General features: G+C 63.2%; 1 protein-coding gene across 1 annotated transcript in view; it reads right to left on the bottom strand.

Moving 5' to 3' along the window:
- TTLL10 (tubulin tyrosine ligase like 10) overlaps positions 1 to 27,988 on the bottom strand; it is a 54,659-nt gene that overhangs the window by 20,536 nt on the left and 6,135 nt on the right. The gene's annotated exons all lie outside the window — the stretch shown is intronic.

The following is a 27,988-nucleotide window of genomic DNA, read 5'->3' as shown; positions in this document are numbered from 1 at the left end:
ACTTCAGAGCGGGGTCAAGGAAGTCGGTGGCCCTGTGCCCACACGTGGGGCCTGCATGGAGCCGAGCGACCCCGGCCCCTGTCCTTGGGAGATGGAGGGGCCCAGCTGCCGTCTCATCTCTTCTCGGCCACACATGACCCCTGGACCTGGGGAATGGGCCAGGGCAGCTCCTCAAGCCTTCCGGCACCTTCTACCCACAGATGCTGTAGGGAGAGGGTGTGGGCCCCGTGCCGATTCCCCCCCAGGCCACCTGGCTGACCGCAACAAAGGCTATGTCCATTTGTCTGGCCAAGTCTGGGTTCACCAGGTTCTGTAGCTTTGTCCTCGGGAATGGCCGACGTTTCTCAGAGGACCTGACCCTAACTTGGGCCCAGCGTAGGGGGCCAGGGGAGATGCCTATCCATCCTCTGGGAAGGAGGCTTCACAGGAGCCTGGACCCCCCAGGTAGCTGTGTCCAGGCTCAAAGGGCAGCTCCCACAGTCGTCACCACCTCCTGACCCTCCTGGCTCTGTAGCTCACCCTTCAAGGTCTGTCCCACAAGCCCTGTAGAATCAGAGTGCCTTAGGAACGCAATCCCACTTCTCTGAGCTCAGTGAAGCTGCCTCACCCTTTCTTTCTGAGCTGAGTTAAAGTTCAGCTCTGCTCTCAGCTGCCAGGCCATGGGGGAGGCAGCCGGGGCCTGGTGCCTGGTGTCTCTCCCTGTAGCCAGCCCGCCGTGCATAGACTGGCCTCCCACTGTGTGGCCTCTGGAGCCCGAGCCCGGTGTCCCTAGTGTCCTTGGCCACTGAGGGCCAGCCCTACTTCAGAAGCTCCAAAGGCCCTGGAGACCCGGCAGGCGTGAGCTGGCCTGACGGGGAGCTGGGAGCCGCCCCGGCTGTGTGCTCCCCTCCCTTGCCAGCCCTTCCCTCCGCCCCGAGGAAGGGAAGAGGTGCGGGGTCAGACACACGGACAGACGCGTGGACAGAGCCAGGGCCGACAGTGCGCAGCACACAGTGCTCTCCCTCCTAAGTTCCAGGACAGAATCCCACCCTCTTCCTGAACTCAGAACAGGGCCTCGGCCCTGAGGGCCGCCCAGCGTGGGGTCAGGAGTCCGACACCGGGCGCCCAGGGCAGGGAGGAGGAGTGGCCGGGTTCCGGGGTTGATAGGAAGAGTGAAAATATGGTGCTTTTCTCGGCCTGTTGTCGGCTGGGTGGGAGGCCAGCCTCACGGGGACGGCCGGACTGGGGTCTGGTTAATCATCACCTTCCCAAGCAGGCTCCTCTTGGGAAGAATGGAGGAGCGGGTCGAGAGGCCCAGAACAGCACCTCCAGGCTCCTCTTGGCAGAGCAGACGCCCTTGTGGGTCGCACCTGCGCAGGCACGGGCGGGGTGGGGAACGCGATCCCAGCGCGAACTTGCCGGCTAACCTGCCTGGCGGGCCTTAATCAATGTTGAGGCCGCGGAGAACAAAGCGTTGAAACCCAAGCCTCGCAGCACCGCGGGACCCACCAGCCCGGCCCAGAGGCTGCGGGCGGGGCGGCGGCGGAGGCCTGGCCTGTCCGCACGCAGGGCACCTCCCGGGCCCCCGCGGAGGCCGGGCCGCCATTTCCCCCACGAGGCGGGCGCAGCCTCTCGGCCCTTCCTTGGGCTGTGCCCGCCCCTGAGAACCAGCCGGACTCCTCGGGAGGTGGGGGATCTCCGCTCTCGGGTTCACCAGGGACATTGTTGCGCGCTGGTTTTGCAGAGAGGGTATTTGCAAGATGACCAAAATGTCGGAACATGGGCCGTGGCCGTGTCCCTGCTGTGCAGCTGTGGGCACTTCCGTAAGCGGGACGCCCCGTGCTCATTTTGGCCAATTTGATCTGCCGCCAGTCACTCTGACCCGCAGGCGCTTCATCTGGGCTACTAGAAAAAAGCCAAACCAAACCAAACCAAACCAACCTATTTTTTCAGATGTTCTGCCTAAAAAGGCCTGAAATGCTCCCACTGGATTGGTTAAAATATGGGATCCCTGTGCCCTGAAGGTTGCGGTCAGCGCGAGCAGCGACTCTGTTTTGTGCTGCAGAGCGAGTTTGCTTCAATTCACAGCAACGTCGTCCCCGCCCAAACGTAGGGCTGCCTGAAGCCGCGGGGTTCGGGGAGAAAGCTGCCCGTGGGCAGCCATGTGGCAAGTTCATGGCCAGCAGTGCACGGCCGGGCTGTGCGGGCCACACTGGCCAGGACGCAGAGTGCGCGTGCCGTGGTCACCCCTTCCGAGCGGCCTGCGACCTGACCGAGAGCCGCGGGGCGGTGGGGGGCGGGCGGGCGGCCTACACCTCCTGCAAGGAGGTTCCGGCTTTGTTGGCGTCTTGGACACAGGCGGGTGAGGGGGAGCCCGAATCCAGGCCAGCCCGGCTCCGGGCCCACGCTCCCACCGTCCCCACAGCCGCTTCTCGCGGGGCCGAGCCCTTGCCTTCCAGGGCAAACTCCGGAAACCCAGCACCCGGGCCGCGGGCGCTTCCCCGCACCCAGCTCTGAGGGAGCAGGGTACCCCAGGAGCCGCACGTCAGGGGCCGATGGGGGAGGTTTCCAGAAGTTGCTGCTGCCAGGCAGGGGGAGGCGGGGTCCCTCGCAGCTACTGACCCCGAGCTGGGCCCCCGGGGGTGGCCTGGAAGACGCCGGCGGCCTGGCTGCTCCTGCCTGCCGACCCTCAGCGGCCCCGGCCGGCCCCGGCACCCAGCACCCTCGGCTGCGGGACCCCGTCCTCTGAGGGCGAGGACCCCCAGCCCGCGTCGGAGCCCCCATGCCGCTGTCGCTCTGTCCTCTCTGGGCAGCCCCTCCGGGGACTCTCCCCGCACAGCGGCCTGCTCAGCCCCTCCACCTCCCGCGCGTACCTGCCCAGACAGGTTCCGCGCCTGCAGGAGGAGGGTGGGAAGCCACTCCGACCCCAGCCCGGAGGCCGAACTGTGCAGCTCTGACCCCGCACCCAGGACCCCCCAGGCCTCAGAACAGACGTCAGAGAAGCTTTGGCACCAGTCGCCCCAAATACCTGTCAGCCCGCGGTGAGCAGCCCGGTGCCCGGGTTTCGCCTCCGCCCCACCTGCCCCCAACCAAGATCCGAATTTGGAGCCGCGTGGAGGCCAGCGAGGGCTGCTGCCTCCTGGAAGACACCACTTCCTGCCCCCTCGGCTGAGTCTCCTCACAAAGGAAGGCCTGAAGCTCCCACGCGAGCCAGTGGGCAGCGGGCCTGGCCCTTCAGCCCTTCAGGCAAGTGTGGAGATCGCCGGCGAACAATGGAGGCCCGGCGGGTCCTTGTGCAGCAGTGAGGGGCAGGGCAGGGAAGAGACGGTGGCCCTGGGCTCGCCTTACATGTAGGGCCTCACCCCGCCCCATGCAGGTGCCTGCTCACGGCCGACCAATCTCTGCTCCTGGCCTCCAACAGGTGTGTCCCCCGGGCTCCCATAGGCCAGGAGGGAGGCAGCGACGTGACGCAGGGCGGGCGGCAGGCCCCGCACACATTCCTGCCCCCGCCTCGCCCAGCTTGCCCGCCGCGCCCGCCGGCTGCTGCCGGGGCCCAGCTCGAACAAAAACCAGGGAGGAAAGCTTCTGCAGAGGCTGCCGTGGACCGTGCAAGCCAGCAGCTGGAACAGTCAGGCCGGCACCGCCTTGCCAACGAGGAGGGGGCCGGGTCACACCCTGCGCCCTCCGCCCTGCCCCAGGCGAGGCCCCAGCAGTGCCCCCTTTCCCCTGGGGCTGAGGTTCCCGTTGGCAGAGAGCCGGGCCTGGACCAGCTCTCAGCTCCTGCCCCTGGCCCCCAGCCGTGGCGGCCATGCAGGGTCTCCTCTGCCCCAGCCTGTCAGACTCCCTCCCTTGTGGGCCCCCAGTCACACCCCTAGGGCAGGAGGCCTCCAACAGGGCGGGCCTGTCACAGGGACTCACGCACGGTGGGGACGGGAAGGGGGGCACAGGCTGCAGGGTAGGGGCTGGTCTGGGGGCCGAGGCCATGGCAACCCCTGGAACACCCCCATTGTGGAATTGCTGGGCTAAGGGACACAAGACAGCACACTGGGGTTTGGAAGGATCTGGGAGCCGTGGCCGCAGGGTGAGGAGGAACAGGGCCCCAGTCCAGACTGGGGAAGTGATTTGGGGACACTCCTGGTGGAAGGTCCCCTAATGAAACACAGCTACGCCGGTAATTAGTGCCACCAGCAGAGATCCCAAAGGGCCCAACTGTTTTCCACTGTAAACTCCCAGTGACAAGGGCCTGTCCCCCTGGGCTGCTGGCTCTGGTTTGCTCCACCCCAGGACCCTGGCTGTGTGGAGCTGCATCTTTCCGTCCAGAGCCTGGTCTTCAGGCCCAAGCTTGTCCTCTAGGGGTGGATGTGGCCAGAAGAGGCAGTGGCTGCCATGGAGGGCCCCCTGAGGGCGGCACCACTCCAGGGGGCACTGTCCCTTTGATGCCACCCTGTTGCCTCCTCTCCCCACTGCACAGGGGGTCCCAGAGGAAGGCACAGCACCCCCTACCCTCTGCCCAGGAGTCCCTGTGGGCCTGATCACTGGGGTCCTGGTGGAGGACCCTGAAACCCTTTGGATAGGGCTCTGAGTCCACTCCCCAGCCCAGCACAGCCTGGCCTCCTGCCCCAAAGGGCTGTGCTGGGGCTGGGGCTCCTCCTGCCGCTCCAGAAGGGGCAGCCGGGAGTTGGTCTGGTTTCCCTGGCCCCCAGCAGAGCATCTGGAAACCAGTCCTTAGGGTGTCAGTGACCTCTGACCCTCCAAACTTCCAGCCTCCAGCGGCTGGGGCATGCTGACGAGGGTGACTCACTGGGCACACGCCCCCTCAGGATTGTCAGGACACGCACCCACTCCTGATGCTCACTCAAGGTGTCCGTGTTGGTGTGGGGTTGGGTTCTGGATGCACTTGGTCAGTGGTACCCGTGTTTTGGGGAGACTGAGGCATTGCTCACTCACAAAGCCAGAGGTGTTGGCCTTCGGATGGGGGCAGGAGGAAGGGCCGCTTGCTGCTGACCTGCGTCTCGGGCGCACTCCCTGTCCTCTGCTCGTGCCAGACTCCAGGAGCACGAGGGGTGTCTGGAGGGGCCCTGGCCAGTGTTCCCCGAGCCCCAAGCGCCGGGATGTAGGGAGGAGGGTCCCCACTGAGTTCTGGTGTCTGGAACGGCCAGGGAAGGAGCCTGGGCCAAGGTCGGGGACAGGGACAGCCACCAGCTGGGAAGAGGGCGCCCGGAGTGCGGCAGAAGTGAGCCTCCACCGAGTGGCAGGCCCAGGTGGTGGCTGCCTTTTGCCTCTCCAGCTACTGCGGCGGAGCCTGGTCAGGCCTGACGGCTCCCACACTCCCGTCGGCTGGGCCGGGGGTCCCTGCCCCCTTCCCACCCATTCTGATGCTCACACACACTCAGAAACACCTGGATCCCGGCGGGCTCCGACTCAAGCCAGCACAGGGGTCTCTGCAGGAGGCTGGACAAGGAGCCAGACGGTGCTGTGACCGGCCCTCGCCCTCCTGTGTGCGCCTCTCCCACTCCGGGCGAGGGCGACGCGAACTCACTGTCCTGTTGACAGGCGACCCCCATGGGCCAACACGGGGCTGCTGAGGGACGCTCTCAGTCCAGGAGCCCAAAGGCTCCTCCCTCCCCTGAGCTGCCGCGGGGCCGAGGCGCGAGCGCCAGGCCTCCGTAGGTTCTGCTGCCGGACCAGGGGGCCCCTGGCTGACGCAGTCTATGTTGACTGTCTCCGGGGCCCATCACTGAAGAGGAAGGTTCTGGTTGGGCTGAGCACCTGCTCGCGGACCCTGCCCTGCCTGCTCACTCCCTTCCTTGTGCTGTTCTGCTTGAGTCCCGAAGAGAGTAAAAATGACCCAAAGTCAGACTGTGGGACCCAAACTGTCTGCCCTTTTGTGCTGGCAAAGGGGGGCCCACAAGCCGCCTTCCCACTCTGTGTCCCTTGGCTTCAGACAAATGGTCAGTTGGGACGTCCCCTTTGCCGTTATGGTTGTCACAGGCAGCCGAGGCCCATTCTTGGTGCCGCAGGATCCCAGCTCCTGCCCCGTGCAGGGGCGCCTGGAGGGGTCTCTCTGGGAGGGGGGACAGCACACCCCCGCCTCTCAAGGGTATATGTGGGCAGACGGGGCTGGGCCCGGAGCTTCTGGCCTCCTACGGGGGAGAACCATGGGGGCCATGGTGCGAACCAGGTGTCCAAGCCCTGAATGATCAGCCGGGGCCACTCCACACAGCACATCAGGCCCACGTCGTCCTGGCCCGGGGGGAGGCAGCCGCACCAGTGCTAGGATCATTGGAGACACCAGTGGCCACCAGACAAGAGTTCCAGCCCGGCCCCTGCTGGGTGTAGATGTTGCCACGGCAGCGTGAGTGCGGTGGGACAGGAGAGCCAGGGACAGGGTCCTGCGAGGGTGCTGGAGGCCACCCCCATGCTTGGGGACACAGGCTGGTGGCAGAGCTGGCCTGAGGGGGCCCCGTCTCCCGCCTTCCAGACCTGGCTGCTGCCAGCGCCTGCCTGGGTGGGGCAGACAGGACAAAGGGCCATTGGGCTGTGGCTCCTGGCAACTTCCTGCCTGGCAGCCAGCCACAGAGGGCCTCAGGCTCTCCGCACCCCTATGGCCCAGCTTTGGCCTGGAAACTAGGCTGACGGGGAGGTCCCGCCTCTGTGCCGGGGGACTGCCATCCCACAAGGACTGTGCTGGGGCAGGGGGAGGGCGCTGGAACCTCTAGAGCCTTGGACTCAGGAGACAGGGGGGCTCTCCGAGCATTTAGCAAGCTTTGGGCTCCAAGATGCCTGCGTGGGGCCCTCCCTTTCTGGTTGGGATCAGGCCGTTGTCCTCTGCACAGGCTGGGTGTCTTCCTGCAGCTCCGGGCTCCTCGGTCTGACTCACCTCCTGGCCACAGGAGAGCAAACACCTGGGGCAGGTGTAGGTGGACGCGGGGCGCCACCTGCCAGCTCCTGCACATTCCGCTTGGGCAGCTGTTCCTGGGGTCAGTGCCCCTGTGGGAGGGGGGCCAAGGCTGTCACCCACCTCTCTCTCAGGGGTGCTGCCCTCTCAAGCACTGCCCTAGAACATGTGGAGAAACTGGGAAGGAGGCCAAGTCTCAGACCTAGCGCAGCCGGACCCTAGTGGTGGGGCTCACGCTCGGAGGCTCTGCTGTAGGGCACCAGCTCTGCCTCCTCCTGGCCTCCCAGAGGTGTCTTTCCTAACAACGTGGCCACCCGCTTCCCACTCGGAGCTGTCCGGTGCAGCAGAGATTCCTTCCCCACCCCACCCCAGCTCTTCGGGGGCCACTGTGCTCTGGCGAGGATGGGGCTGTGACAGCTGTGCCCCTAGACCTGCTCAGCAGCCCAGGTCCCTGCTCCAGAGCCAAGGGCTCTCTCCCGTCATGCTGACAGGGAAGCAGAGCCTGGTCCAAGCAGGTGGGCCCTGCCCTACTTAGATGCTACACGGAGGGGACCCTTCCTCACTTGCCTTTTGATCTATTTCCACCCCCTTAGTCGATGCAAGGGCCCAGAGACCTGCTTGCTACTCCCAGCTCCGAGGACAAGGGCTGCAGCCAGAAAGCTCCTCCCTCACCCTGCCCAGCCAAGCTGGAGGCCTGGTCATCATAGGAGGCCTCACATGAGCCCACAGACGGGGGAACGGCGCCGCTCCAAATCTCCTGAATGTGTCCCCCCACCCCGTCCTGCTCTGGGCCACCGTCTCAGGCCCCAGTGTGCGGGCAGGGCCTGGCAGTGGCACCCACAGTTCTCTCCAGCTCTGAAGCCTAGTCCAGCAATCTGACTCAGCCTCGACCTTGACCCCTTCTGCCCGAGACCCTGAAGCACCTGTGTTGTCCCTGTGTCCATCTTCCTGAAGGGCACACTTGGTCAGGGCTTCTGGATAACATCGGAAGTCTGAGAACCTGTGTCCACTGTTCCTGCACATGGCCTTCTGCCGGGTCACCACTTTCCTCACCCTGATTGTCGCTTTACTTCTCCAGAGCTCGTCACGAACCCATCCCAGTCCCTTACAGCCACTGTCACAGAGGTCCTGTAGGCCTCTGGGGTGTCAAGTCCACTGGTCAGTCCTCAGTCCCCTTTGACTCAGTCCGTCAGCAGCTGGTCACTGTGTTCTCAGAGCCTCTGCTCCATGAGGCCACTAGAGTGCGAGGCCCTCTGGGTCAGGGTGCTAGCGCCACGGGAGGGGAGTGGATGCAGGTGGAGGCCAGGAACCTGAGGACAGAGCTCTTGGCATCCCAACATCTGGAGGTTGGGGAGGACTCAACATTCTTCCCCAGTGTCCAGTGGTTTCAGCTCAGACCCCCTGCTGTTTCTGATCGGGTGGGTGGCCCTGAAGGGGGAGTTTTCCAAGTGGAGAGCCCATGCTGGCTGTTGGAAGTCATCTGAGAACCTGGGCAGGAGTTGCACCTGGTGTCTCCTGCTGATGGTGGGAATGGAGGCCACGGACAGGGTCCACTGTGCTGGGAGGAGTCCCAGGATTCCTGGTTGGGAAGCAACGGACAGACCCCCGGTGGAGACAGTGGAGCAAGAAGGGGTGTGAGGGCCCCAGACCAAGGGAGAGAGCCCCGTGAAGGAGAGTGTGGCCGGTACTGGGCTGCCTCTTGGCGATAGTGGAAGGCAGAGGCTCTCGGGCCAAACCATTCACTGAAGACAATTAAAACACTAAGCTATCTTATTAAAGCTTTGGTGAGCCATGGGATTGTTAAGGGCATCTCAGGATGCAATCAAAGGAAAACTGTCACCTTGAGAGGCAACTGTGCACAAAGACCACTGTTCTGTGGGGTCAGATGGGAGTTTTGTTCTGACGGTCTTGAGGAGCTGAGGGAAAGAAATGGAAGCCCAGGGTCTCCACTAAGTGAGGGTATGGGTTTAACAGGACACCCTCCCCACAGGGAGCTGGGAGCTTTCTACTCCCAGGGTTTCCACTGAAGAAGTGTAAGTATAGCCCAATTCAAGTGCTAGGATCTTTCTCAAGTCAAGGTGGTCCCACAGTAGGCAGGGCCCCTGGCAGAAGAAAAGAGAATTGAGATGGCGCCTTCACCAAGGTATCCGATGACGCCTACAGGTAATTGCTCCAGTACGACGACTGACATGCGGTCAAAGACAACCTGGTGTGCGAGAAGAGAAGACGCTGTGAGCGAGAGCCAGCTGAAACGGCAGTCAGAAAGACTTGCAAGGACCTCGGCACAGAACGAAAAAAAAAATACTGTATTGAAAAAGAAAAGTTTAGTGTCTGCAGGCAGCTGGAACTTATAAAAATCATATAGCCAATTAAAAATGAACATTTAGAAATGAAAAGTTATAATAAGCACGATTCAAACTTCAATGGACAGGCGTAGCAGCAGGTTAAAATCAGCTGAAAAGAAGGGACGCCTCGCTGGCTTAGTCAGTGGTTCTTGTCTTTGGGGTTCTGAGTTCAAGCCCCACTTGTGGCATAGAGATTACTTAAAAATCTTTGAAAAAACTTTTTATTAAAAAGGATTTATTTATTTCTTTGAGAGAGAGAGTGAGAGCAGGGGGAGGGGCAGAGGGAAAGGGAGAGAGAGTCCTCCAGCGGACTCCCCACTGAGGCTGGGGCCTGAAGCGGGGCTCCGTCCCACCGTCCTGACATCATGACACGAGCCAAAGTCAGGAGTCAGCCCCTTTACCAACTGACTCACCCAGGTGCTCCCGAAATAAGTAAGGTCTTTTTAAAAAAAAGTGGCTGAGGGGCGCCTGCGTGCCCCAGTAGGTTAAGCATCTGCCTTCAGCTTGGGTCATGGTTCGAAGGTGCTGGGATCGAGTCCTGCATTGGCTCCTTGCTCAGCGGGGAGCCTGCTTCTCCCTCTGCAGCCCCTCCCCCTGCTTGTGTGCACACGCTCTCTCTCTAACAAGTAAATAGAATATTTAAAAAATTTAACAAAGTAGCTGAAGAAAACTGGGGATTGGAGGATAGATAAGAAGAAATCCAGAGGCTGGAAATGGGGAAAAAAATAGACCCACAAAATACCGAAGGGATTTACAGGTCGATATAAAACATGCAGAATTAGAAGTGGGGAGAATGGAAGACATTAACAGTTGAAAGGATACTGTCTGCAAATTTTCTAGAACTGCTGAAGGACCTCCAAATACAGATTCAAGGAGCCCACCGAATCTCCAGTGGGATAAATACACATAAACGCGCACCTTGCCATTGACATGAACCCTCCAGAAAACCAGGACAAACGTTAAAAGCAGCCAGAGAAAAACAAGTCAGGTCAGCAGTGGGAGTGACTGCTGACGTCTGGTCCGTGATGATGGGGACAGAGGACAGTGGAACCAGAGCTCAAGGGAGCCTCCAACCAGAATGTCTTTTCTCAGAACAAAGGCGGAAGATAGCAGGACAACCAAAGCCAAGAGAGAACTGGGAAGTTTGGCCGCCAGCAGGCTTCTCTGAAGGAACCACGAAGCACACACATCAGCAGAAGGAGACGGATTCTAGGTGGAAGGTGGGAGGTGTAAAAGGTCGCTCTGAATTAATTTTGACTTCAACAACAATGATAACAACGAGCTCAGAACTCAAAGGTCACTGAAGTTAAATGCAGGACAGTAAAAGACGTCCCACTGGTGGGGAAACCTTAGTTGGGTAGATCAGGGTCATAGTGACGCCAGGCACCCCTGACCTGACCCCATGAGGGCACCGCACCTCTGTGGGGCTCCCCAAAACCTACAACCTGGTCTCCCACGAGAAGACATCGGAGCAGCCCAAACCGGGGCGGGTTCCACAAAACAGCCGGCCGGTGCTCCTCGGAACTATCAAGGTCAACGAAAACAAGGGAGAGGCCGTCACAGCCCGAAGGGGCCCAAGGAGATGAGACAAGGAAACGTCACGTGAGAACCTGAATCGGATCCTGGGACAGAAAGAGGATATTTCAGAAAAACAGGAAATCTGAATGAGGGGTGGAGTTTAGACCCTAGTGACGAATCGGGGGGACCCTGGCTCCTTGTGGCGGATACTTCACGCTAAGGTAGGACACGAACCATGGGGGACACGGGGGTGAAGTCTACAGGAACTTGGTACTGTCTCTGCAACGTCTCTGGAGAGCTGAACATTTTGGAAGTAGAAAGCTTATTTAAATATACTTTGAGGGGGTCCCTGGGTGACTCAGTGGGTTAAGCCTCAGGGTCCTGGATCAAGCCCCACATCAGGCTCTCTGCTCAGCGGGGAGCCTGCTTCCCCCTCCCCTTGCCTGCCTCTCTGCCTACTTGTGATCTCTCTCTCTCTGTCAAATAAATGAATGAAATCTTTAGAGAAACATAAAGACAAATAAATATACTTTGAGGAGTCCTGCCAGTGACCTTGGCAGACATCCCACTTGTGGCACTGTGGTTGCTGTGGCTGAGGCATCGGGCTGGGGGGGCGGTGCCGGGGGAAGAGACACAGGGACGTGAATGGTTGTCAAAAATGAGCCCTGGGCCCTAAGCCAGGACAGCGCTCGGGATGGGGCTGGGGGCCTCTCGGTCCGAGGACAACTCTCGCCTTGGCTGGGGGCATGAGGGAAGGCTAGGGCCAAGGTCGCCGTGGCATCAGCCTGGGGCTCTGGGGACCCTAACCATCTGGTCCGTCTTGACTGGAACACTCCTGGGATTCTGGCCTGACCCACAGACTGTCACGGTCCCCTCTGCATGGTGCCTTTTGGGGCTACCACGTGGCATTCTTGATACTAGGGTGCTGCTCAGGAGGGAAGGGCTTCTGGGTGCTGCACCTAAAGACTGAGGGGGCCCAGGAGATGAACCCACACCTTGGACAGCCAAGGCCAGCAGTGTGAGAGGCAAACCCCGGGAGCAGGCCCTGGAGGTGACAGACCCGGGGTCCCAGGTGTCAGGCTTCCCGGACACGGGCATCTCCAGAGGGTAATGATGGTGCACACTGGCAGGGACCCACCCTGGTGCTGCCGGCTGGGTCCGCACACGCATCTGGGGCTGAGAGGTCCTGGACAAGGGCACCTCCAGACCAGACACTTGGGACCAGACCAAAACCCTTCCAAGGACGTGCTAGGATCCTAGGAGCTGTGGGCACTGAGTAACCGCCCCAGTCACCGTTTGGGGGAATCGGCAGGTGCACAGATGGCAGAACCTGCGAGAACCAGACTTTGGGGAGGGCCCAGGCAGCCATGGAAGTGGACGTGTGGGCCCAGCATGCGCCCGGCTCTCCCCACCCCCAAGCCTCCTTTCTTCTAACCTCCAGAAGGGAGCTCTGGGGACTCAGGGCCTGACGGGAGCAAGTGTTCCTGGGGGCTTCCGAGGAGTCCGAGTACCCTGCACCCTTAGAGGCCCTGAACAAAGTCTGGCCTGTGGTCTGAGTGGGCGGAGGGCGGCCCCTTTTGTCCTGGGGAAGGACTATGAAAACTGATCACAGGCCAGGGGCCTTGGTGTGGACCCCTGCAGGGGTGGCAAGGAAGATCTGCACCCCATTTCCCTCATCGCCGCTCAGCTCAGGACCCTTCCAAGCCTCCTTGCTGAAGAAGCCTGGGGAGAGGTGATGGCAGGGGAGGCCAGCTCAGCCCTGCCCCAGCCCGACCTCCGCCAACGTGCCCCTGCCCTGCTGACCCTCGCCTGCTCTCTCTGCTCGGCCCTCATTTCTAAGAGGCCAAGGCCCTGTCAGGGATGGCATTCCAGGCTGAGGAGGCCCCCCCAGCCCCTGCCCTCAGTGCTGGCACCCAGAGCTCGGCCGTAACTGACAGGTGTCTTTGAGGAAGATGACAGGGGCCGGACGTGGGAGGCCCCGGAGAGAACGGGGGGCCCAGCATCCATGCAGAACAACTGCTGGGGACAGGCCGACAGGCAGCCTTGGGCCCTGCCCTCCCCTGTGGGCGGCGTGGGGGCCACCAGAGCTGTAGCGGCGGCAGCTGCCTGCTCTCGACCATGCCTCTGGCACACTGCGAGGTGTGGCTGACCTGGTAGGACCTCCACCTTCACCGGGGGGTTCTCGAGGTGCTGGGTGCCCCAGGACTCTCAGGTCATGGTCCGAAGGCCTTGGGCATGGAGGGCCCCAAGTGGGGCCAGCCTGAGGGGCCAGCAGACCCTGTGTGACCCCTTCCTTCCAGCCTTTCCCACTCTGGCGGCAAAGGTGAGGCCAGAGCCGGGGGCGGCGGGGGTGCTCCGTGGGACTCCGCAGGACCCTGAATCCTGGCTCCTCCCGAGTCCATGGGCCCATGATGTTGGCTGAGCAGGGCCCCGGGGGTGGGGGTGCCTCTCCCTCTCAGCCGTGGCTCCTGGCCTGCCCTGCTAGGCCTGAGCGGCTCCAGACTGGGGCTGGTACTCCTGCCCTCGACCTGCTGGGAATCTGAGCTCCCCCTGCCCCTCGGGGCCCTGGCGGTGCTGGGCAGCGGTCGGGGAGGTCCTCCTGCCTCTCAGGCCCTGCGGGGCCCATGCCAGGCTGGGCCTGGCCTACGGCCTGGCACATGGCCTGGCGCTCTTAGGTGGGGCCAGGCCCCATGACTCAGTGGCCTGTCAGGAAGAAACCAAGAGCTGAAGGCTGTGGGGGACCGTCCCCGACACGTGGACCAGGACCTGGGTGTCTGCGCTCATCACACACATCGGGTGTAGCCGGGGGGCCGAGGTCCCACGCTTGCCCAGGAGACAGATGTCTGGGCCGCATCCTCTGCCCTTGGCTGGAGCTGGAGGCTCAGGAAAGTCATGCTGTCCCTGAGAGCCCTCCCTGGGCCTCAGCCACGCCCTGCCCCCGGCCCTCAAGAAAGGAGGCCTGGTCTCGGAGGCCCCCAGCCTCCAAACGCAAAGGGAGCCTTAGACTTGGGAACCAGCTGGGCTAGGGAGCCCCAGGACCCCCCAGCACCCTCCGGCGGTGCGGGAACCCTCTGGAACAGGACCCACACGCAGAGCAGACCCACGGAGGCCCTCAGTTCTCTGCCACACAGCTGGGGCTCAAGCAGCAGCCAGAACCCTCCAGTGGATATGTGGCCCCCAGGGGGTCTCACACCAGACCCCCGGGTTTCCGCCTCTTTCAGTGGGAGCACCCGATGCCCTTCTAGCCCCAAACTCACCCCTTTGGGGTTCTGGATTCCAGGCCCCTCCCAGCCTGACCCCATGTGGCCGCTGGGCCCCCCAAGCCCCTCCTTTGGCCTCCCTGCCTCCTCGCCCATCAGCGGCATCTCCAGATGTCACAGAGCCACGGGTCCTCGTCCTTCAGTGGTGTCAGTAACAGCCGCCGACCCCAGTGCCCTCCCCTCTGCACTGCGGGCTTCCACGGCGCCTCGGAACACGGGTCCTACTCGCTCCCTGCGCTCCCCGAAGGCCCTTCCCCCGCACAGGCCTCCTGCAGCCTGGGGAGGGCCCAGCCCTTGTTTTGCCCTTAGTCTTTCCTTCCTGCTGTTTTTTTTTTTCCTTTTTATTTTGGAATACTTTCGGACTTACAGAAAAATTTCAAGTACAGTGCGGTCCCGCCGGTCCCCGGGCTGCCCTGACAGATCGGGCCAAGCTGGGCAGCGCTCACATTGGTTTCTCACAGTTCCCAGGCCTCGAGGCCCCGGTCGAGGTGTCGGGAGACCCGACCTCTGGCCAGGCCCCTTCCTGGTTGTCCGACGGCACCTCATCTCAGAGCCCACACGCGGAGACGGTCCCTCTCCTTAGAAGGACGCCAGTCCCACCGCGGGGCTCCCCCTCATGGCCTGTCCCAGCAGACGCCCTCCCGCAGTCCCCTTCCCGCCACCGACACGCTGAGGGACGAGAGCTTCCGCGCGTGGATGTGGCCACATGACCCCTTTGGGGCACGTACTGGGACTTTCTGTCTTCTAGGACATTTGAGGGTGAGGTGCTGGCCGGCCCTCACCCCTGGCCTACAAAGCCCTCCCGCCGGCCCAGCCGAAGCACCGCACAACCACAGAGTCTGGGGAATCCTGCCCCTCCCTGTCCCCCGCCGCTTTCCGGGCTGGTCTCATGCCCTCTTGACCTGCTGTCCCAGTGCTGTCCTCCCAAAGGATCTGACCAGGACCACAGGTTGCCCTGAGCTGTGGGCTCCCCTAGTCTCAGCAGGTCCGGGACATTCCTCGGCCTCTCCCTGACTGCTGAGGCCCCTTTGAAGCTTCCAGGCCCGTCCTTCCGCACAAAGCCCCCCACATAGGTGTCAGAGACCCCTGCCTGTCTCACGCTTCACTGCGGCTCTGGCTTTGCTCACTGGTGTCGTGAGTGGCAATTTTCTCATTCGTGGTTCTTCTCCTGGAAGGAAAAGCAGGTCCCTGTCCTCCCCCGACACTCGGATTTCGTTCCCTGGTTACCCTCTGTCACCATGTTTGTGGCTGTTTCGGGGGGCTGGTTCCCCCCGCCCCACACTTGTAGCATCCGAAGGCGGCCGCCTTGTCCGGCCTAACACCTGTCTCTCCAAGCTGCTGGGGGCCTCTCGGGGGAGAGTGAGCCCCGAGGGCTGCCCACCTCCCCACACCTAGTGCTTGGTTTTCAGCCCTTGCCCTTGACCTTCTGACACCAGGGTCACCCTCGCCACCCTGGATCCCTTCTCTCATTGGGCTTCCTCTCCCGGCCCCGGGCTCTGCTCCTGACCTTTGAACCTGGCCAGCCGCAGTCTGCCCATGTTCTCTGTTCCCCGCCGTCACGCTCTCTCCACACCCCAGACTGAACACTCTGCCTGCCAACAGTCCCCACTACCCACCTGCCACCCCAAGTGCAGGGGCAGACCCGTCTGTTCCCGCGTCCACCAGGGGCCTTCCGTCCTTCTGGTGCACTCTGTGTCTCCACCCTTCCGGAGAACTGGCTGTCCCTTTATAGTGCTCAGACCTGGAGGTCCTTCGGGCCTGTGTCACTGCCCACTCTAACCACCACTGTCTTTCCTGGGTCCGTGCTGTGACCTCGCCTGGCCCCTACAAATGACCCCAAAGTCGGTAGGCTCAGCTCTACTGGCAGCAAATGGAGACACACTGTCCCCTGCTCTCCCTCCCCACCCTGGTCCGCATCCCCCCGCCGCAATCCCTGCCCCTCTCCGGCCTCTCTCTAGGGTTCCTCGTGGCCCCTTGCCCTGTCAGCTTCTTTGTGCATGTCCACCATGAGGAGGTCCGCGCTGCCTGCTACCTGGGAGCCCGGCCCACATGCCCCCCAGCACTGTCTGGCCAGCGGTGTGCACGGTCTGGGGGGCGCTCGCCAGCGGGCTGGAGCTGTGCCACTCGGGGCTCACCGGGAGACTGAGCGTGGCCGCACACTTGGCACCATGGGTGTTTGCAGAACGAACGAATGAATGAATGAGGGTATGATGCTGAGGTGCCAGCTCCGTCAAGACCTTGAGGGGTGCTTCAGGGGCGCTCACAACTGGGAAGGGGGTGCCCATGGCCCCAGGCCAGGGCTTTGGGGTCAGAGGACAAGGGAGGGTCTTGGGTTCAGGACACAACAGTATCAGCTTCTGGGCAGGCGCCAGGCACCAGCGACGCTGCGGGGACGGAACCGTGCGGGGCAGAGCTGACAGCACGGTCGGTGCTCACGGGGAGCTTGTGACCAGCCTGGGAGCTGAGCCTGGCGCTGGCCTCCCTGCTTCCCCGCAGGCTGGGCGGCCCGGTAGGAGGAGCAGAAGGGAGCAGGAGGCCCCTTAGAAGGTGTCGGATGCTCCAGGCCTCCAACAACAGGTTTGGAGGGGCCTGGGGAGACCCTGCTCTGACCCCTGCCGCCCAGCCCTGCCCCCAGGCCTCCGTGTGGTGGTTCAGATTTGCATTCCAAATCACCAGCTGTGGCCAGCATAGCATCTAATTTGAGTGAAAATGCTCAGATTCAGGGGAGAGGGTGGGGCTCACAGCCTGTGGGCAACTTGCCTACCAGCTCTCAGACCGAGCTGGGGGACAGTGGGCTTCCAGGGCATGTCCCCTTCCCTCCCACACTCGATGTTCTGAGTGGGGTCCTGGGCCAGCAGGGCCCTGCCAGGATGGAGGTCTGCAGCCCCTTTGTCCTCGGGCCAGCCCCCCACCCGTCCTGGTCTGGCTCAGCTGCAGTGGTTAGAGTGCCTTCTGGGCCTCCCCGACCCCTGAGCTGCCTCCTCCAGCCACGATCCCAGTCACGAGTGGCGAGTGGCGAGGCCCGCTGTCTGCAGCCCCAGCCCCCCTTGGCTTCCCTGAACACGAACACGGGCGGACGGGGCCGCCCCAGCACAGCACCGGCAGGGCTAGGGAGTGCTGCCGGCCGTCCCGCCCGCTGTGGGGTCTCGGGCGCTCCCACGCAGTGTTCTCGGCGGCTCCGGGGCCCGGGGCAGAGAGCTAAGATGGAGGCGGCCCCTCTGCCCCACGGACTGATCTGTCTGGCTCTGGTTGACCCTCACTCCCAGCCATAGCCCAGCCCATCCTGGTGGCTTCCCCGGGTGGAGACATGCTGCCTCTCTTCCGGTTAGCCCCTGGGACGTGGGACACCCCACCCCCCAGCAGGCTGTAGGCCCCATGAGCCCCCAGGTGTCCCCAGTGCTGGCAGGAAGCGAGGGCTCAGGAAATCCCCGTCAGAGGAGGGAGGGGGAAAGGGTCAGATGGGGTCAGCAAAGAGGTCAGATGAGGCCGGTGAGAAGTCAAAAGGCCAAGTGGGGTTAGCAAGAAAGTCAGGTGGGGCCAACAAGGCTCGGTGAGGTAAGTGAGAGGGTCGGGAGGGTCAGTCATGAGGTCAGGTGACATAGTGAGGAGGTCAGGCAAGGTCAGTGTGGAGGTCACTCTGGGTAGTGGAGCCCCTCCTCCATCCTTCCCCTGGGGTCCCACTGGGGGGTGTCTCTGTCCTGTTCTCCCTGCAGGGGCTTGTCCGATGGGGCCTCCTCCCAGGGTGCAGCTGGGGAGAGGCCGGAACCACCGGTCTTGTCCCGTGTCCTGAGTTAGAGTCAGAAGTGACCCCACGGAGCAGGGCACTCAGGGGCCGGTCAAGCAGGATGTGGCGTGATCTCTGGGAAGAAGACTAGGGATGCTGGGGCGAGGCTTCTCCCAACTGTCTGGGTACCCTTCGGGGAACAGAGGCCCTGAGCCGGGAAAGGCTCCAGAAGCCGTAGCTGGCTTTCCCCACAGAGGACTCTCTGCCGGCAAGCAGAAGTAAGGCCTCGGGTTTTCCGCTTCGAGGTGAGCGGGGAGGTGGTTCCTCAGGCCTTCAGGAGAAATACATGTTCCAGAAGAGGAACCATGGAGGTACTGGTTCGGGGACTGCTGGGGGGCAAGGGGGCAGAGGCCCTGGGCTCCTCCTGCTCCCGCGGGGGTGGGCGAGGGGCCAGGTTAGGCCACGGATCTTGGCTCCTGCTCTGGATTTCTCCGAGAGGCCTCCAGGGGGTCAGTGGCCTGTCTGGGAAATTGTCCCGGAACCAGTCTCTGGTCTGGCCTCGCCCCAGTCAAGTCTGAGCAGACTGCCATGCAGACCACGGAGACAGAACCATCAGACTCCCTGTACGTATCAGGTCCAGCGGCAGCTGGGGAGGGAGTGTTGGGGCAATCCTGGGGGTGCAGAGCCCAGCCTGTGCAGCGGGCTCAGCCTGGAGCGGGAGCCTGGGCGTCCAGGGCAGGACACAGCCGCACCTAAAGTGCTGCTGGGGCCCCCAGGGGGCCACCGGCCTGATGCAACCAGGGGCCCCAAGAAAGGGAGGCCTCAGCTGCACTGTTGCCATGGCAGGGAAGGAGCTCGGCTGTCCTGCTCCACCGGGCACCCTGACCCCCTGGGAGGGGCCCGCCCTTGGTTCCCACTGGCAGGGCCTTGACCCCATCTGGGGGCCCCGGCATGGCGAGGCTCCTTCTGCACCTCCAGGTCCTTGGGGTCCGGCCGAGGTGCCTGGGCTGTGGCCCAGCCGCCCTCATCGGCTCCCAGCGACGGAGAAAGCAAGCTAACGAGGCCGCTGGGCCCAGCTCTCCCCCCTCCACCTCCATAATTGGTCTCCAAAGGCGGAAGGCTGTCGCAGAGACGCCTGAGGTTGCCGCCAGGGAGAGGCTCAAGAAAACTGCCGCCTCTTCTCCACTCGCTGGGGCCTGATTGAGCTCTGGGGCCGCCGCCCGGCACCAAGCAGGCTTGTTTTTCAGATGCACACGGCGGGTGGGGGGGAGGCCTGGCTCCCCGGTTTCCAGGGGCACAGAGGCCTTCCCCAGCTGAGCCTTCCAGACCTTTCTCAATCAGAGACGGTGGGGGCACAGCCGCAGAGCTGAGAGGGCCCAGTGGCCCCAAGCAACACCTGGGTCCTAGTCTAATGGGATCTGGTTTGATGGGGGAGATGTCTACCCAGGGAGTATTTTGTAACTGAGGTGAAATTCACATAACATAAAACTAAGCACTTTGGAGTGAACTCTGTGGCATTCGGTGCCCTTACGATGCTGGGCAACCTCCGCCGGCCTTGGGTGCCAGAACATTTTATCCCCGAAGGAAAACCCACTAGGAGCCCCTGATCCCAGGAACCACCAGGGGTCTCGCCGGTCGGCACCCTTCCTACCAGTGACGCCCACAGCGGCCGAGCTTGCTGTCTCCTGCCCCTGACACGGCCGACCCCAGCGCCCACACTCCGGGTCAGTCGGCAGGAAACGCACAGTCCACTCAGACGACTTGCTCCCCGTGTGGGCCCGACACTTGTGGGCAGCAGAGGGCAAAGCCGGTGGGGCTGGGCCAGGGTCGCAGGGTCCCTGGGAGTGAGGGGCAGTGGAAATCTGAGGCAGGGCAGGGCTGGGGGGCAGGAAACATGCAGGGTGTGGCCCTGGACAGGTGACTGTGACGTGAGGGCCACCCAAACCAAACCCTGGGGGTCGGTGACCCCGGCACCTGCTCCCACGCGAGAGAGATGAGAAGACGATCATGCCCTGTGACACTCTCACTCGGCACAAAGAGCACCGGAATCCTGGGTCCCCAGAATGTGAGGACAGCAGCTGGGAAGGAGTCCGAGTTCTTTGCACAAGGCCCTGAGAGGTCGCCCCATTTGCCCCGAGGAGAAGGGTCAGGGCTTTGCTGAACCTCCTGCCCTGGGTGTGAGGCTTTGCTCGGAATGTGGGTCCCAGTCTCCGTTTGGCCCTTCCAAGACACTGAGAGACTCGAGCCCAGGAAGCCCACATCCCCAGCTGGGCCCGGCATCTGGTGCGTAGTTGCCTGGAAGGAAGGGCCCTGGGGACCGCCCTGGGCCTGCATGTCCGTGGGAGACACGGGAGGTGGACATGACGCTGGTGGAGGGGTGGGGGGAGCCCGGGGTCCCAGAAGCAACAAGCGCAGTGTGAGGCGAGGGGGACATGGAGGCCAGACCAGTGGGAGAAGGTCACTGTGGCCTTGGCTGCAGGAGGGAGGAGCCAAGCTGCGGGTTCCCGAGGGTGAAGGCTTTGTTCGCAGCTTCGGAGAAACAGGCGGAACCCCAGGCTGTGGCCAAGGAGGGTTTTGTCTAAAGACCGGGAGGGGGGGCGGTGCCCTAGGGAACCAAGGGGACAGAGGCGGACCCTGGGAGGGGGGGCCCCGGGGGCCCCGGAATAGGTCCAGTGGGGCTCCCCTTGGCCAGGAGCACAGCTTTGACCCTGAGGGAAGGCTCCGGCCTAACCCCAAGTCTGCGAGGCCACCCGACTGGGTGTTTCCGGAAGCCTGTCAGCAGGGAGCTGTGTCCTCTCCACGGGAGGGCAGGGGTGAGGCTCACAGACCGCACGGCGTCTCGCTGGGTCGGCCCCAGGGGCTGCCAGGAGCCCGTGCCGCCAAGGCCAGGGAGGAGCAGTACAGACGGGTCCCGAGGGCCAGGGAGGGGTTGGGGGTCTCACGGGCTACAGCCCAGGAGGCCGGACCTGGGGACAGTTCATGGAGGCTGGGGCCAGGGGCCCAGCAGAGAGACCTGTGTGGGTACGGCAAGCAGTGCGAGGGAGCTGGCAGGCCCGTTAGGACCGGCGGTGGACAGTGCGCCCAGGGCGGGGGACAGGAGTGGGTGCGCTGAGCACGGCTGCAGAAGCAGCCTGTGCGGATGGGGACGAGGAAGTAGGAAGTGGGTGGTAGCATCCTGGGTGGGCGCCTGGGCGGGGACACGTGCCGACACTTGGCTCTGGACCTGGAGTGCAGAGGAGAAGGTCGGGCGGGCCTTGAGGAGAGGGAGTGGGACAGTCTGAGGGAGAAGCTCACAGCTGCTTCGAGGACAGTGACTTCAGGCCAATGCCCTGCCCAGTGAGACGGGGCAGGTGAAGGCCTCACTGGAAGAGGACCTGCCCCCGCCCTAGGTCTGGGGGGCAAACAGGCCCCTTTGAGCCCACACCTGTTTCATGGGTGGGATTACCTCTCCTCCCCAATGCTATGGGTCTCTGGTCTAACTGAGGCCTGGGACATGACCTTACACAGCGCCTCGGGGACCCCGGCATCGCACCAGGGGGTGTGGGCCTCCATGGCCCCCCCCATTTCTGCCAGCAGCCATAGCACCCCCGGAATAGGGTGGGACTGGGCCAGGGTCCCAGGGATGTTGGAGCCTCGTGAAGACCCTCCATCCCGTCTGATTGATTGATGGGTGTCCTGGCCTGCCAGGGGCTGCTCCCGGGCCAGGTGCCAGGAGACTGGGCAGACCGTGCCCCAGGGCTTCTGTCTGTGTCGGCTGAAGGCAGGATGCCCATGGCCTGTGCTGGGGACAGAGTCTGGCCACACAGCCACGTCGGATTCTGGAACGAGCTAAGCCAAGTGCAGATGTGCCTCACTTTTGCTGAAGTAAAATGCTGCGCCAGGTAGTGCAGCCACGGAAGCTGGAGAAACGGACCATGTGCACGGACCATGTGCACGGAAGTCAGTCCCGAGCAGCGGTCAAGGATGGGGCAGGGCAGAGGCCTTCGAGGCGGGGGCACACGGAGTGGCTGACTTTAGGGGAGCACCGCCTCCTAGCGGGGCCGTAAGTGCTCTGGGCTCAGCTCATGATGTTTGGCAGAGGGGTCGGGGCTGTCCTGCGCTCGTCGTCCCCTGTGGGCTGTTGTCCACCGTGGCCTGGGCCAAGCACAGCATGACACAGAATGAGCTTCGGCTAATGAATGCCACCTGGGCATCAGGTCTTCCAAGGAAAAAAGTCTGTCCGGGGATTCTCCTGCCTCGGCCATGTGAGGAGGCTGAAGGCATCCATGGAGACTGTGTCCCGCAGATCTGGGACTTCGGGGTGAACTAGAAGGCACCAGGGTACCCAGGAGATGGTCCTGATGCCTGGATTACTCTGAGGGGTCCCTTTTACCCTCACTCTGCTGCCTGAAAGGGGGCGTGCATCTGAGGGTTCCCTAAGCTCATCACCCTGGCTGCTTTGCTGTCCCCAGTGGATGGTTCCCTGGGCTTCTTCAGCTGAGGGTCAGACCTGCTCCCTGCAGGTAGGCAGAGACCTGATGGGCAGAGACCCCTGCCCCACAGCCACTCCTGGTTCACATCCCGCAGAGCTCCCCAGGCCCCAGCTACTCCCCATGGGGACACACATCCCTCTTGGGGGTGTGCTCTGGGCTGGGATCTCTGGGCAGCATGCCTGTCTCATTAAGGGGGGGGGTCCCTGCCTTGGTGAACCAGCAGGCCTGGGCCCATCCATGGCCCAGGAGGATCCCCCCACTTGCCCAAGGGGTGAGACCCTGGAGTTTACTTGCCCACCCAGGGCATCACCCCGGGACACAGCCTCCTGTCCCAACAGCTCCCCCACATGGCACCCCAAGGGGTTCCTCTCTTCCTATCTCACACTACAGACTCAGAGCCCCACTCCCGTGCCCCTCAGCTCTGCCTGGACACTGAGAGGCACGGGGATCACACCAGGGGCACCCCAGCTCTTGTTTCAGGGTAGAGCATAGAGAGGACATCTCCAACACCACCGTCACTCTGCTGTCACCCTGGGTCGGACTCTGGCTGCCTTTCCTTCTCTCTGTCATATACGGGGTCCTCCCTCCTCGGGGTCAGATGCGGGGGTCCTCCATCCCAGGATAGTCTATCACCCCACGAGGAGGGAACCTGGCAGAAGGAAGGAGCCCACACCCTCCCTACAAAGCACATGACCCCGACACGGCCCACACCCCCATCATCCAACATCCGCGGAAGAGGTCCCCTCCATCTTTTTGGGCACCAGGTCATCTGTCCTGCTCTCCGAGGGCCATGCCTTCCATCCAGGGTGCCGTCCCCAAGCACTCTGGGGGACTGGCCTCTTCCTCTGTCTGGACGCCAGGCTCTGGGCAGGCCCCGGGGGGTTCTGGGCCGCAGCCTGCGTACCCGTGTGAGAGCCTGCGAGGGCTCGTGAACACCCGGGGCGGACTCCGGGAGCATCTGCAAGGGGCTTGTCTGGGGTCACAGGACCGGACCGGATGCTGCGCTGACTGAGGTCAGGGCTGGGAGGTGGGATGTGGGCAGGGCTCATGAGGACAGTCTCGCTCACGGTGGGTACTGCGTGCGTAGAAGTGCCAGCGGGTGGACAGCGTGTAAGTACAGCTGGGTGAGCCAGGCGTGCCCACACGCACGCACTCTCAGTGTCCCTGGGCCTCCCCCCGCTCGGGACGTCGGCTGGTACGAGAGGAGGAGAAACTGCGTTGGCTTTTGGGGTCACAGTCTTGCTGTGGCCCCTCAGAGGAGCAGTGCAGAGGGGGTTCCCCCGGCAAGGGCCTCCGTGTTTCTGTCTGTTTGCAAAGTGAGGCTTTCTGTGTTCTTGTTCTGAGGGACCCCTGGAGAAGACCAGCTCGGATCCTGGGCCTTGGGCAGGGACTCTGGGGCAGCTGGGAGGGGCATGGGCGCTGGCCTTGGCTGTGAGGTGGGCCGTCATGAGATGCTTCCTGGAGGGGGCTCTGCAGGGCCCAAGTGGACCGGGAGGCAGCCAGGGGTGGGGTGAGAGCTGGGTGGACATCAGCTCACCCAGGCAGCTGTGGCCCCGGTGGTCGGACGCCTGCTCCCCCAAGTCCAACGGGGGGAAGTCCTCAAGTCCAGCAGATCTGGGAGATCTGGGTGCGGGCCAGACAGACTCACAGATGAGTGGCTCCGTGCAAGAAAAGGAGGAGCCAAGAGCACCCCGAGATGGGGCGGGGACCCAGACCCAGAGAAGCTTCCCCTCTGAGGGCAGTCGGGACAGAGGACACAGAGACTCTAACAGGGTGTTACAGAGAAGACCACGGAGCGTGTTTCACGACCTCGACATAGAGAAGTCATTAGAACACAATACAGGAAAACCCTCCAAAGAGCCTTCGTGAGGAAAGACACGGGGAACAAAATGAAAATTGAAGGACAGGCTGATGAAGAGTTGCATCGCGTCTTACGGATCAGGGTTAACCCAGAGCCCTCCCCTCCCCCCCACCCCGTGCCCCCCTCAGGGGCACCTCTAGGTGCAGGTGCCCTGGAGAAGCCTGAAGGCTGGAGGGTCCCAGGGCTACCACCTCTCCCTCCCGCAGAGCCTCCCTTTGTGAGGGACACCCCCTTCTCTGCCTTTTGTCTTTTCCAAAACGAATCCCAAATAAGGGCCTAAAGCCTGAGCAGCTGCAAGTGGTGGCCACAGCGGGTGGTGGCCACAGCGGGTGGTGACCACAGCAGGTGGCCAAGAAGAGGTCTCGGGAGGGAGCCGGGAGCCGCAGCTCGGAGAAAGGCTGCTCTGCTTTCGGGACGACGGCCCTGCACCGTCACACGGGCTGGAAACAGAAATGGAGTCCCTCTGTGTAAAACATCCAACTTTTCATTTGCAGGTCCTGCCGGCTTAGGGGGGGCCGGCAGCCCCCACCCAGGGTGCCCTGCTGAGCTCCAGAAGCCGGAATCTGGAAAGCCAGGGCAGGGCCGCTGGTGACCTCCTGGGGGGCTGCCTGCACCCCGTCTGGGGCGGACCCCAAGCAGGGGAGAGCTGTGAGGCCAGCCGGACCATGAGTGGGCTCCTGACCCACAGACCCCTCGTGTGGGGGCAAAACGGAGTCTCGATGTCAGGCAGGAGCCCGTGTCAAGCAAGGAGCCCAGCGGCAAAGGGCACCGAGGCTGTCGACAGGACCAGCACTACCCCAGGGCACCCCAGGATACCCAGGTCCCCCCAAGACAGGCAGCCGCAGGAGCAGAGGGGAGCTGCAGAGCGAAGACCAAGTCATCCTGTTGCAGGGGAGGATTTTTGCAGCAAACGGTCAGGTTCCTCAGACACCGACCCCTAGAAAGGCAGCTGCCGCAGAAGGCCCTGAACAGAACTGAGACCCCGGGGGCCCTTCCCTGCTCGAACGTCAGCCGTAGGTCGGACCCCTGAGGGCTGACCTACGCCCAACCCAGCCCCGTCTCCACTGCGCGCCCACACACAAACTGCACACTTGCTTTGTTACCGGGTTTGCCAGGTACGGTGTGTGCCAAAATCACATCGTGAAACGTCGTGGAGTTTGGGGTCCCAACTCTGCGCTACAATCGCGATCAACTCTGCTTTACAGTTGAATAAAACTGACATCCGGAAAGACCCGGCGCCTGTGTGCCCTCACCACACCGAGGCGGGAGGCCCCTCTGTGCCCCAAACGTCCAGAGGCCACCACGTCCTGTCCCTCCCCTCAGAAGACACAGGTCTGGCCCCACTGTCCAGGACGCTGGGGACTAGCATGTGTTTGATACAAAGGCCATTCAGCCGGCACCCGTCGTCTTAGCTGGCAGACCAGGCTGCGGCACCCGTCGGCGGGGAAGACACGGTCCTGGGGTGAAGGGTGCTTCCTTGAAATTGCACGCGTTTAAACCCAGCTTTCTGGAACATTCACCGCTTTCCACAGACTAGCAAAGCCATGGCCATCCCCCCTGGTGGGGAGGGAGCTGTCTCAGTCGGGACCGGCCCTCCTGCGTGGCCCCTGCGGCCTGGGCTCCCTCCCTCTCTGGGTCTCCCAGATTCCCCCACTGCCCATCCAGAGAACAAGGCTGCTAACATCCGGAGTGTGATGGAAGCTCCCGGCAGCAGTTGGGGGCAGGGGGGTGGGGGGAAGGGCCACGCCCTGTTCCTGGAGCAGGTGGAAAGCAGGAAACCGCTGTTGGCACGCAGCCAGGTAGAGCCTATGTGGGTGAGCCGAGCCTGGCCTGGCCGGCCCGGGAGGTTGGCAGTGGGTCGAGACCGCTCCAGTCCTGACGGGGCTCAGGAGAGCAGAGCCTGTGGCCTCAAGTGTCTCCGTGGGGCTGATCCAGGCCGCCCGAGGTGGGAAGGCCACAGGGGCACACAGTCTGGACGTGAGCTGAAGGGGACTCAGTGGCCTGCCCCTGAGGATGGGGCCAGAGGACAGCCTGCGACGCTGGCCACCAGCGCCAGGGCCCTCCTCCGTGTGTGTGTATGCACGCGTGTGTGCACGCACGTGTGCATGTTTACGTGGGAGCATGGGTGGTGTGGGAGTGTGGGCCCGTGTGCACGTGTTACTGAACACATGTGTGTGCGGGCACGAGTGTGTGGCACCCAGAGGAGAAAGGCGTCGGAGGGGCCCCAGGAGAGCAGGGGCTGCAGTGGGCGCAGGCTCCTGACCCTGGGAAGGTGGGCCGTGCCGGAGAGGCCAGGGAGACCCCAGCCCCCTTCCCATGGCTGCTTGCTGAGCCCACCCCAAAGGCCTCTGTCAGCTCCTGTGACAGAAGGCCCTGAACCCTTCGCCAGGGTCACAGGGATCTGAACCCAGGCCTGGAGGCTGTGCTGCTGCCCTGATGCGGGCCAGTTGGGGCTGGAGCAGTCCTCTCTCCAAGAAGCCCCCCAAGCCTCCAGGGGGTTGCTCCTGCAGTCAGGCTTGGGGGTCCCAGAGCACCCCCCTCAATAACGAGGCCCCAGAAGGACCCACAGCAACAGACACTGCAGAGGGCTAGCAGGTGAGGACCACAGGCCCCAGGTCCTGAGGTGGGGGCCCGAGGACCCAACACACGGCTGCGGAAGGAGTAGCAGGAGGCGGGTAGAGCTCAGACGCTTGGCTCCTGGCAGGCACCTGCCCTCTTCGGGGAAAGCGACTCCAAGGATTGATTTGGTGATGGGGACACAGAGATGTGCTGCGACCAGCAAGCTTGCCTGTCCTGTTCCGAGCTCCCCTTCAGTCCACAGACACCGGCCTGCGCGGCTGGGGACGGGCCAGCCCAGAGGTCGGGCAGGAAGCTGGGGCAACCTGGGGCCTTAGACCCCCGCACTCATGTCCCGCCCGGCTGTGCGGGCTCCCCAGGCGGATGAGGCCCCGTCCCTGCCCTTCCCCTCCCCCCATGGGCGCACAGGCCCGAGGAGAGGAGGGAGCGCGGAGACCCCCGCTTGGAGGATCCGCCCCCGAGAGCCGCTGGGGGCGGGGCGGGCCTCACGCCTTTGTCTCCCGCACCTGGCGGGGCTCGGGTTTCCTGATGCAAAGCTAAGCTTCCCACCCACCGGCACCCTCTCACCCTCCCAGGACGAGCGCAGTCCCCAGGGTGAGGCCGCCACAAAGCGCCCTGCCCGCTTTGTTAGCTGGAAAAGCCCAGAAGAGGCGGGGCTGCGGGGTCGCGGACAGGTGCGCGGGCTCCAGAGGCCCCGGTGAGCGAGCTTGCAGAGGGAGTGGGCTGGGGCCACCTGGGTCCCCTCCGAGGCTGGACTGCACCCAGCCGGCCGGCAGGAGTGAGGTCCGCTTGCCCTACAGAGGGGTTTGAGGCCAAGGACCCAGGGCTCACTGACCTCCAGGCAGGCCGGGCCTCTGGCCCTCCCGCCCCCAAGGCTCTGCTACCCCGCCCCCAGAGTGCCGAGCAGATCAGCGGGGAAAGGGTTAAGCCCGTCTGGGCGGCGCCTTTGTTTGCTGGAGATCTGCACCTGCTCTTGAATTAACCCAGACAAATGAAGGGGGAAAGGCTCCAGTCCTACCAGAAAAAGGGTCCGCCCTCCTGTCTGTCTCACAAGACCTTGCCTGGGCAGAGACACCACCCCCCACCCCAGGGGACTAGAGCCGCCCCAACCCCTTCCAGCCCTCAGCCAAGGCAGGTGTCTGCTCACATCCGACAAGCTTCAAGTTCTGCACTTGGACTCCTCCATCAAGCAAGCCGCCTCAGCCCTGTGCCCCACACCCTCCCCCCGGGAATAGCTGTCCAGGCCTGCACCCCAAAAGCTGAGACCCCCCCCACCCCGGGCTCTGTGCTCCCCTTTGCTGTCTGGCAGTGATCAGAGGCACTGCTCAGGGCGGAAGTTCCAGCAGCCCCTGGA

The sequence above is a fragment of the Mustela nivalis genome (assembly GCF_964662115.1).
Source record: "Mustela nivalis genome assembly, contig: HAP1_SCAFFOLD_1783, whole genome shotgun sequence".
Classification (NCBI taxonomy): domain Eukaryota; kingdom Metazoa; phylum Chordata; class Mammalia; order Carnivora; family Mustelidae; genus Mustela; species Mustela nivalis.
Note: the sequence above shows the minus strand (reverse complement) of the source record. Positions and strands in the feature narration are given on the sequence as shown.